Source organism: Lipotes vexillifer, unplaced genomic scaffold (assembly GCF_000442215.2).
Source record: "Lipotes vexillifer unplaced genomic scaffold, Lipotes_vexillifer_v1.1 scaffold788, whole genome shotgun sequence".
NCBI classification, from domain to species: domain Eukaryota; kingdom Metazoa; phylum Chordata; class Mammalia; order Artiodactyla; family Lipotidae; genus Lipotes; species Lipotes vexillifer.
In genome coordinates this window covers 2,095,367-2,103,686 of record NW_006791862.1, presented here as the reverse complement: position 1 = coordinate 2,103,686, position 8,320 = coordinate 2,095,367, and the positions used below count along the sequence as shown (strand labels likewise).

The window sequence follows — 8,320 nt, the reverse complement described above, 5'->3', positions numbered from 1 at the left end:
AGGGGCCGGTGTCAAAAAAAAAAAAAAAAAAAAAAGGTACTGATGAACCTAGTTGCAGGGCAGTAATAAAGAGGTAGGCGTAGAGAATCGACTTGATGACATGGGGTGGGAGGGCGAAGCTGGGGCTAAGTGAGAGTAGCATCGACATATATACACTACTGAATGTAAAAGAGTTGGCTGGTGGGAAGCAGCCGCATAGCACAGGGAGATCAGCTCGGTGCTTTGCGATGACCTAGAGGGGTGGGATAGGGAGGTTGGGAGGGAGAGTCAAGAGGGAGGGGATATGGGGACACGTGCATGCAGATGGCCGATTCGCTTTGTTGTGCAACAGAAACTAACACAGTATTGTGAAGCAATTATAGTCCAATGTATTAAAAAAGAAAAAAAAAGAAAATAAATAAGCTCCGGAATTAGACTACCAGGCCTCCAACCTGGCATCTACCACTTCTCTTTTTCCTCAGTTATAAAATAAGGAAAATAGTATAATCATTCTCCATAGGGAGACTGAGGAATAAACATAATATACTAAAGAGCAAAACAAAAACATTGGGCCGCAGTAAAAATTACCCCTCCTCCCCCTCCTGCTCCTCCTCTTACTGAAATAAAGCAACAAGGAGAGAACTAACATTTAATGAGTCCTTGTTATGTATCCAAACAGTGGCCAGAAGATATACAAATGTTACGCCTATTAATTCTCACAACACAGTAGACAGGTATTTTCATACTATTCTTAAGGACAAAGAGACTGGAGGTAATAGAGCTGGCTGGCTACAGAAATGGAAATCAAACCTACATTTGATCACAAAGTTCATACACTACACACCTGTCTATCCCCAAAATACATTTATCAAAAATATATTTTAATAAATATCTGTGTAAAACATGTTCATGATAAAGAAATTCAGATGGCACTGTCAAATGGGAAATAGTATAGTGTCCATAATTTCTCTTGAGCCATAGCTCCTTATTCTGAAAAAAGGAAATTATAACAATACGTTTATCTCAATACGTTTCTGTGAAGAATAAAGAAGGTAATGCATGTGAAACTCTTAGCACAGTATATTAAGCAACCAACTGTTACCAAAAACCACGATTATTCATTATATATGGAATTTAATATGCAGCACAGAAACTATATGGGCTGCATGTAACTCAAGATTTAAGTAGAGATGTTAAATATCCTATTTATTTCCCCTTACTTCTATAACTTTCCTAGAATAGTGTAGTTTGGTTTTTCTTCAGAAGTAAGTAAGTGCACAATTCAAAATTATATTAATTTACATTGATTTTGATGATCGCAACCTCAAAATAATTTTGCCTCAGCTAAGTACATCTACTAATTTACATAGAGCTATTTTTGTGAATGTAAATGGTACTATATTCATTGAGATTTTTTACTAATGTTTTATTCTTAAAACCATATTATTAAAATTAAACCATAATGAACCACTGTTTATTCTTGACACCATAGTATTAAAGCAAACTACAGTGAAAATTCCACCATCAATAGCAGGAACTGATAGAAGTATCATCTTAGTACCTTTCAATTTATTAGTATTTCGATCATATTAATGAAACAGAAGGCAAAATTTAGTTACCATTTTGCACATGAAAATACAGAGGGATAAAATCGGTCAGTTTAAGACCCTGTAGTCCCTAAACATTAATGGACAAGAAAAGCAAAGCAAAAACATTTTTCTCTCAGGTATACTTTCATATCTGAGCTCTACTTTTTAAGTTGATTGAAAAGCCTAATATTATTATTGAGAATTTGACGAGTGTGGTTCTTCTGAATGAACTATACTAAACAAACCAGAATAACTTTAACATGTAAAAACACAAGTCCAGTGGATGGGATCTGAACAGCTCTTAGCAAGTTTCAAAGCGACTAAAAACTCTTAAATCTTTATAGGAATAAATATTGTAGTGTCGAAAGGTCCATTGGGAACCTCCCCTCATATGTTATGCCATGACAGAAGATCAAGGTGTCAGTCAGGTCCATTTAGAATCAGAGGTTTTTTTTTGGCTTCTTTTATGCTTTTACCCATATTTTGAAAATGTAATTCACAATATTTCCAAGAGAAATATAATCACTCTGCCTCTCCCACCCATCCCCCACAAATACAGAATAAACTGTGAGTTTCAAACACTAGTATTCCTTTAGTTTGTGTTTTCCCACAAGTAGATGGGTAAAGAAATGTGACCTTGGGCAATCACCATTCTTCAGTGAAAGCCTTTTTCAGCTTGAGAAAACATTACCTGATTGATGGTGGCTTTCCTAGCTGAAAATAAATGTTTACTGCTTAAAGGGTAAGAGTCTGTGAGCTGCAGGGATACCTAGGTGAGTCATGAGCACAACAGTCTTCAATCATCAAAACCTCATCAAAGAGGTTGGGCCAATGGCCTCTTAAAATAGAGGTGCCACTCAAAGAGTGGAGGTGTTGTATTTTGTGGTTTCTGTGATGTACACAGTACATGTATAAGAAGTAAGTAAGGATAGTTCCTAGGTCAGACACCTACCCTGCTCCCTGCTGACTGTATGAACAAAATCAAGGTAGGCTATTGTGGCCGAGAATGGTATTCAATATCCTGGAGAAAGTTAAGGTCATACTGATGCATACTTTGCTCTATCACCTACTATCTGGTAACAATACACAAGTTATTGAACACCCTTTAATCTGTTTCTTTATTTGTATAAATAAATAAACAATAATATCTTGTTGTTGACGGTAACCTGTCAAATTCTGGAAAATATGTCAGGTGTTAAGAAGAGCTTCATTTATGTTTTGCAAGGATACTGCACCTTCATGTTCTAAAAGGCTACAATGAAAAGAAAGTCTTCTTTTCACTTCTGTTCCCTAGCCATTCCGTTCCCCTCCTAGGAGGCAACTACTATGCCCACTCAAATTCAAAAGTTTGGTTTCAATATTCCATGCTAAAATGCTGAATTCATTAAAATTTATTGAGTGCCTTATTCTGTGTCTGAACCATTCAGCGTGCTGCGGCGAGTTCAAAGATGAGCTCACCGTTTTGAAAGGGAAATGGCTCCCAACGAACTTTAATATGAGGTGATAAACACAACAGTAAAAGTTTAAGAACAGGGGAGAAAGTAATTAATTTAATCAACGAGGTAGACTGGAAGAAAAAGTAAACTTAAGAACATGTTTCAAGGCAAATGAAAAGTTTCAGACACCACACCAACATTTTTCTAAAGTCTCTCTGGTGTAGGCCCTCTGATTCAGGAACTGGGAACCTACCACGGGGATTAAAAACTCTGATTAGAGGTATTCACTTATGGCTCAAAATCTCTGACATAGGAAAAAGCCTGACAGGAGAATTTCAAAGGGATTATTGTGGATGCTCTAAGTGTCCTCTTTAGGTAGAGAGAAGCAGAAGGGTGAAGGAGTCTTTTCTCTTCCCAATCATACAAACATTCTTTACTTGAAAACTATATAAACGCATCTAAAAAATGGATGACTATGTGGAGAGTTCAAGTTTCAAGCACATCTTTTGGTATTCTCTACAATCATAACACTGAGCATTTATAGCATAAATACCATCTCTCCAGTATTCTTAGAAAGCAAAGTAAAACAGGTTTAAGACTCAAGATGGCGCGTTGCATAGGACTGCCTAGAGCATAAATACAAGCCACTGGACTCTAATGGCATTACCAAAATGGTAGCAATTCAAAACGAAACTTTTTTGTTTAATGGAATTTAGGTCAGATCCCTATACGCCAATATCCTGGGCCCATGTATAAGATGGGCTAGCTTAAAAGATAGTTCCAAATATCCACAACACCATTTCTGGAAGCTAGCCTAGTATGACCAGAAGACAAAAGCAAGTCCATTCCTTTCAGTGGATGTTTGTCAGGCTTGACAACAGATCCCAGGAAGCAGGAATTTGCCAATTATTGCTTTATAAAGATAACCTTCAAACACAAATTTCCATGCCAGCCTAAGACTAAAGCATGACTGAGTTGAGGGCCATAATTTCTTTATTTTTATTGTCCAGTTATGTAAAAGTATCAAAGGTGAGAAACATACCACTCAAACATAATGCTGCTTTTTAAAAAAAATGACACGAAAGATCATTTGAAACGCTCTACAAAATATTTCAACTGATTACACAGTTTACCAAGGACCCAAACAAAGGAATAGTGACCATAAACATAATAGCAACCTAGTAACAACCTTAATAATGGACTCTAGGTCAAGATTACATTTTCTAGGTTTAAGTGAGGTAATGTATACACAAAGATGTAACATTATTAAATGTAAAACATTTTGTGGTATATTTAAAGACTTAGGGACCTCCCTAGTGGTGCAGTGGTTAAGAATCTGCCTGCCAATGCAGGGGACACGGGTTCAATTCCTGGTCCGGGAAGATTCCACATGCCAAAGAGCAACTAAGCTCGTGCACCATGACTACTGAGCCTGCACTCTAGAGCCTGCGAGCCACAGCTACTGAGCCCGTGTGCCACAACTACTGAAGCCCGTGTGCCTAGAGCCCGTGCTCTGCAACAAGAGAAGCCCCCGCTCGCTGCAACTAGAGAAAGCCCGCGCACAGCAACGAAGACCCAATGCAGCCAAAAATAAATAAATAAATTAATTTAAAAAAGACGTTTTATCAGAAATCAACAATGTGACAAATACTGATTATCTGCTCTGTGGCAGACACCAATACCAGGCATGTGGAAATACAAAGACAGCCCTTGTTTTCAAATAGCCCTCTATTACAAGGCATTACTTTTCCCCTCTTTTTCAAGGCATCCTACGCATAAGGTAATCTAATAATAACGCCAGCCAGAGATATCTTAAGCCAAGCAGTGACAGAGCAATCAGGATCCACATTGACTGTTAAGTGCTTTTATAACTCCACTTCTACTATTTTCTCATGGCAAGTTAATCTTGATCACAATATACTTAAACACATTGGAACGTAAAGTGACTTAAGATTTGCTACCAGTGTCACAGCCTTCTACTCACTCCCACCCGTGGATCATGAATGCCACAACATCTGCTTACCCAATTTCTTTTTTCAGCATACACTTAGCTTCAGGAAAAGATCAAACTCAAATGTGTTATTATTTAAGCTCTACTTCAAATCCAAGTATTTGTTTTGTTTTTTAATAAATTTATTTATTTATTTACTTTTTTTTTGGCTGTGTTGGGTCTTCGTTGCTGCGCGCGGGCTTTCTTTAGTTGCGGCGAGCAGGGGCTACTCTTCATTGCGGTGCGCAGGCTTCTCATTGTGGTGGCTTCGCTTGTTGCGGAGCGCGGGCTCTAGGCGTGCAGGCTTCAGTAGTTGTGGCACGTGGCTCAGTAGTTGTGGCACACAGGCTTAGTTGCTCCACAGCATGTGGGATCTTCCCGGACCAGGGCTCGAACCGCTGTCCCCTGCATTAGCAGGCGGATTCTCAACCACTGTGCCACCAGGGAAGTCCCTCAAATCCAAGTATTTAAATCAATGAAAAGAAATTCTACTTTGGAATTTGAAAAATCACAATCACAAGCTGCAAACACTGAAGACACGACTTTCGCATCAGAGGTAAAATTTAAACTTCAGCACCCAAAATCCTAAAGATACAATGTTCTAATCCTTTAAGAATACCCTGATCTGTGATTATTATGATAGCCTCTTAAATACTAGGAAGTAGAAAGAGAGGGACAAAGCCTCTATTTTTCTTCACTTCATTCACAACTTAGTCCCAAAGCTCTGAATATAAGCATTTTCTTTAACAATAAGCCACCTTTACAACATATGGATAATTACAGGTTCAGGTCAAGAACTCTAGACCATATTGATTACATCTCTATGCAATAAGGACCCTCCAGCACTGTCTGTACCCACTCTAACAGGGACAGCTTTTAAGTATCTGTGACACTAAGAATTTTCAGTCCTATCAATGCCAGAAATGGAAAGCCAATGACCAGTCAGGCCTGTCAGTCGTTGCCTGAAGCAATAAGGACAAGCTGGGAATTCATCACGCTGGAACTTCATCTGCCAGCTGCATTCACACATTTTCACCACCTGAATGGTTGATTCTCTTCAACTCCCACGTGGCTCATTTCAGCATACAGTGTTTGGAAATGAATATTTGATCAGGCAGGGTAAAAAGAGGTCTGGACTTATCTGAGGTGTCACCATAATGCACTTTAAGTATTTCTAAGTATCAGGAACTAGGTGTCTCAAAGCCCACTCTTTGCATATTTCTGAAATGGACCTGTGATCCTGATTAAATGAGATAAGCCATGTGAAAACACCTACCACAATGTTGGGCACATAGCTGTTTATAAGTAAATACTGGTTCCCCATTTCTTTTACTTCTGTCTAATGGCAAATATCCTGAAGATTCCTCACAGAGCACTGGGAGACAGGGATCTCATACTGTCAAAGAAACTTAAAATCACCCTAATTTTCTCAAAACTTTAGATCCTCACCCAAATATGAACCTAAGAAATAAAGAAACATGGTAGGCTTATTAAAATTGCTTCATGATTTTTGGACTTCAAGATTTTGGCTCTGATATGCTAAGGTATGGTTTTCTTTATATTTATCCTACTTGGGGCATGCTAAGCTTCTTGAAATTTGAGTTGATGTCTTTAATTTTAGAAAATTCTCAGCCCTTCATTTATTTCTTTTGCCTTATCCTCTCCTTCTTTCCATCCATGTGTAACAACTGCACATATGTTAGACAGTTAAATATGACCCCACACACTTCTCACACTGAGTTCTGTTGCATTTCATTATTTTCTTCTTTCTCTACTTCAGTTTTGATAAGTTCTGACTTGTTTTTGAGTTTCTAATTCTTTCTTCCTATGCATCCAGTCAGCTGTTAGGCCCATTCAATAACTTATTTATTTAATAAATTATATTTTTCAGTTTTAGAATGTCAGACTGGTTCTTTTATGGATTTTGTCCATCTTTTTTCCATTCCAATGAAGGAATGATATAAGAATGTAGGAGTTCCAATATAGGATTAATACAATAGAGGAATGTACGTTTTCATTTGTAAAAAAACACCCAAAACAACTACATCTAACATTATATTTAATAGTGAAATATTAAACACTTCTCTCTAGGATTAAGAAGACAAGAATGTTCAATATCATCATTTCTACTCAGCATTGTACTAGAGATCTAAGCAAGTACAAAAAGGGAGGAAAAGAAATAAAAGGTATAAAGATTGGAAAGAAATAAAACCATCTTTATTTGCAGAAGACATGACTGCATAGCACAAAATCCAAATGAATCTATTAGAATTAATACATGAACTTATAAAGGATTCTGGATACAATTTAAACATACCCCCCAAAAAATCATTGTGTTCTATATACTATGGAAAAATCCTGAAAAATAAAACATGCTCTTTATAATAGCATCAAAACATCAAATAATTGAAATAAATTTTACAAAATATGTATGACTTTTACATTATAAGTTAACAAAAATTAGGAGAAATTAAAGAAGGCCTAAATAAATGGATAGCTAAAGAAGATTCATGTATTGAAAGATTCAATATTGTTACAATGTCAAATCTCCCAAATTTGATCCACAGATTCAATGAAATGTGAATCAAATCTCATCTAAATTTCTGTAGAGATGAATATACATTTAATATGCGTGTGTGGGGCATATATATATATACACACACACACATATAATCTGTCTCTCTCTCAATAGTTTTCAAACATTTTTGGGAATCAAGACCCCTTTGTGCTCTTAAAGATTGAGGACGCTGGGCTTCTCTGGTGGTGCAGTGGTTGAGAGTCTGCCTGCCGATGCAGGGGACATGGGTTGGTGCCCTGGTCCGGGAAGATCCCACATGCGGCAGAGTGGCTGAGCCCGTGAGCCACAGCCGCTGAGCCTGTGCGTCCGGAGCCTGTGCTCCGCAACGGGAGAGGCCACAACAATGAGAGGCCCGCGTAACGCAAAAAAAAAAAAAAAAAAAAAAGATTGAGGACTCCAAAGAACTTTGGTTTATGTGATTATATCTATCAATATTGAAAATATTTATGTATTAACTCATTAAAAAACAAGAATCACTTTATGTATTAAACTAAGTGACATTTTAATTTTAAGTCATTACAAATAATGACATTCTTTCTTTGTTTCTTTGATGGTATATTACATAAAATTTTATCAAAGTATAGATGATTTACAATATTATACTAGTTTCGGGTATACAACATAGTGATTCAGTATTTTTATACTCCATTTAAATTTATTACAAAATAATGACTATATACTTGTTGCTTATTTTATACACAGTAGTTTGTGCCTCTTAATCCCCTACCTACCTCTATCTTGCCCTTTC

The 8,320-nt window shown here is 37.1% G+C and overlaps 1 protein-coding gene across 3 annotated transcripts in view; it reads right to left on the bottom strand.

Moving 5' to 3' along the window:
• Positions 1-8,320, bottom strand: part of BCAS3 (BCAS3 microtubule associated cell migration factor) — a 592,536-nt gene that overhangs the window by 272,340 nt on the left and 311,876 nt on the right. The gene's annotated exons all lie outside the window — the stretch shown is intronic.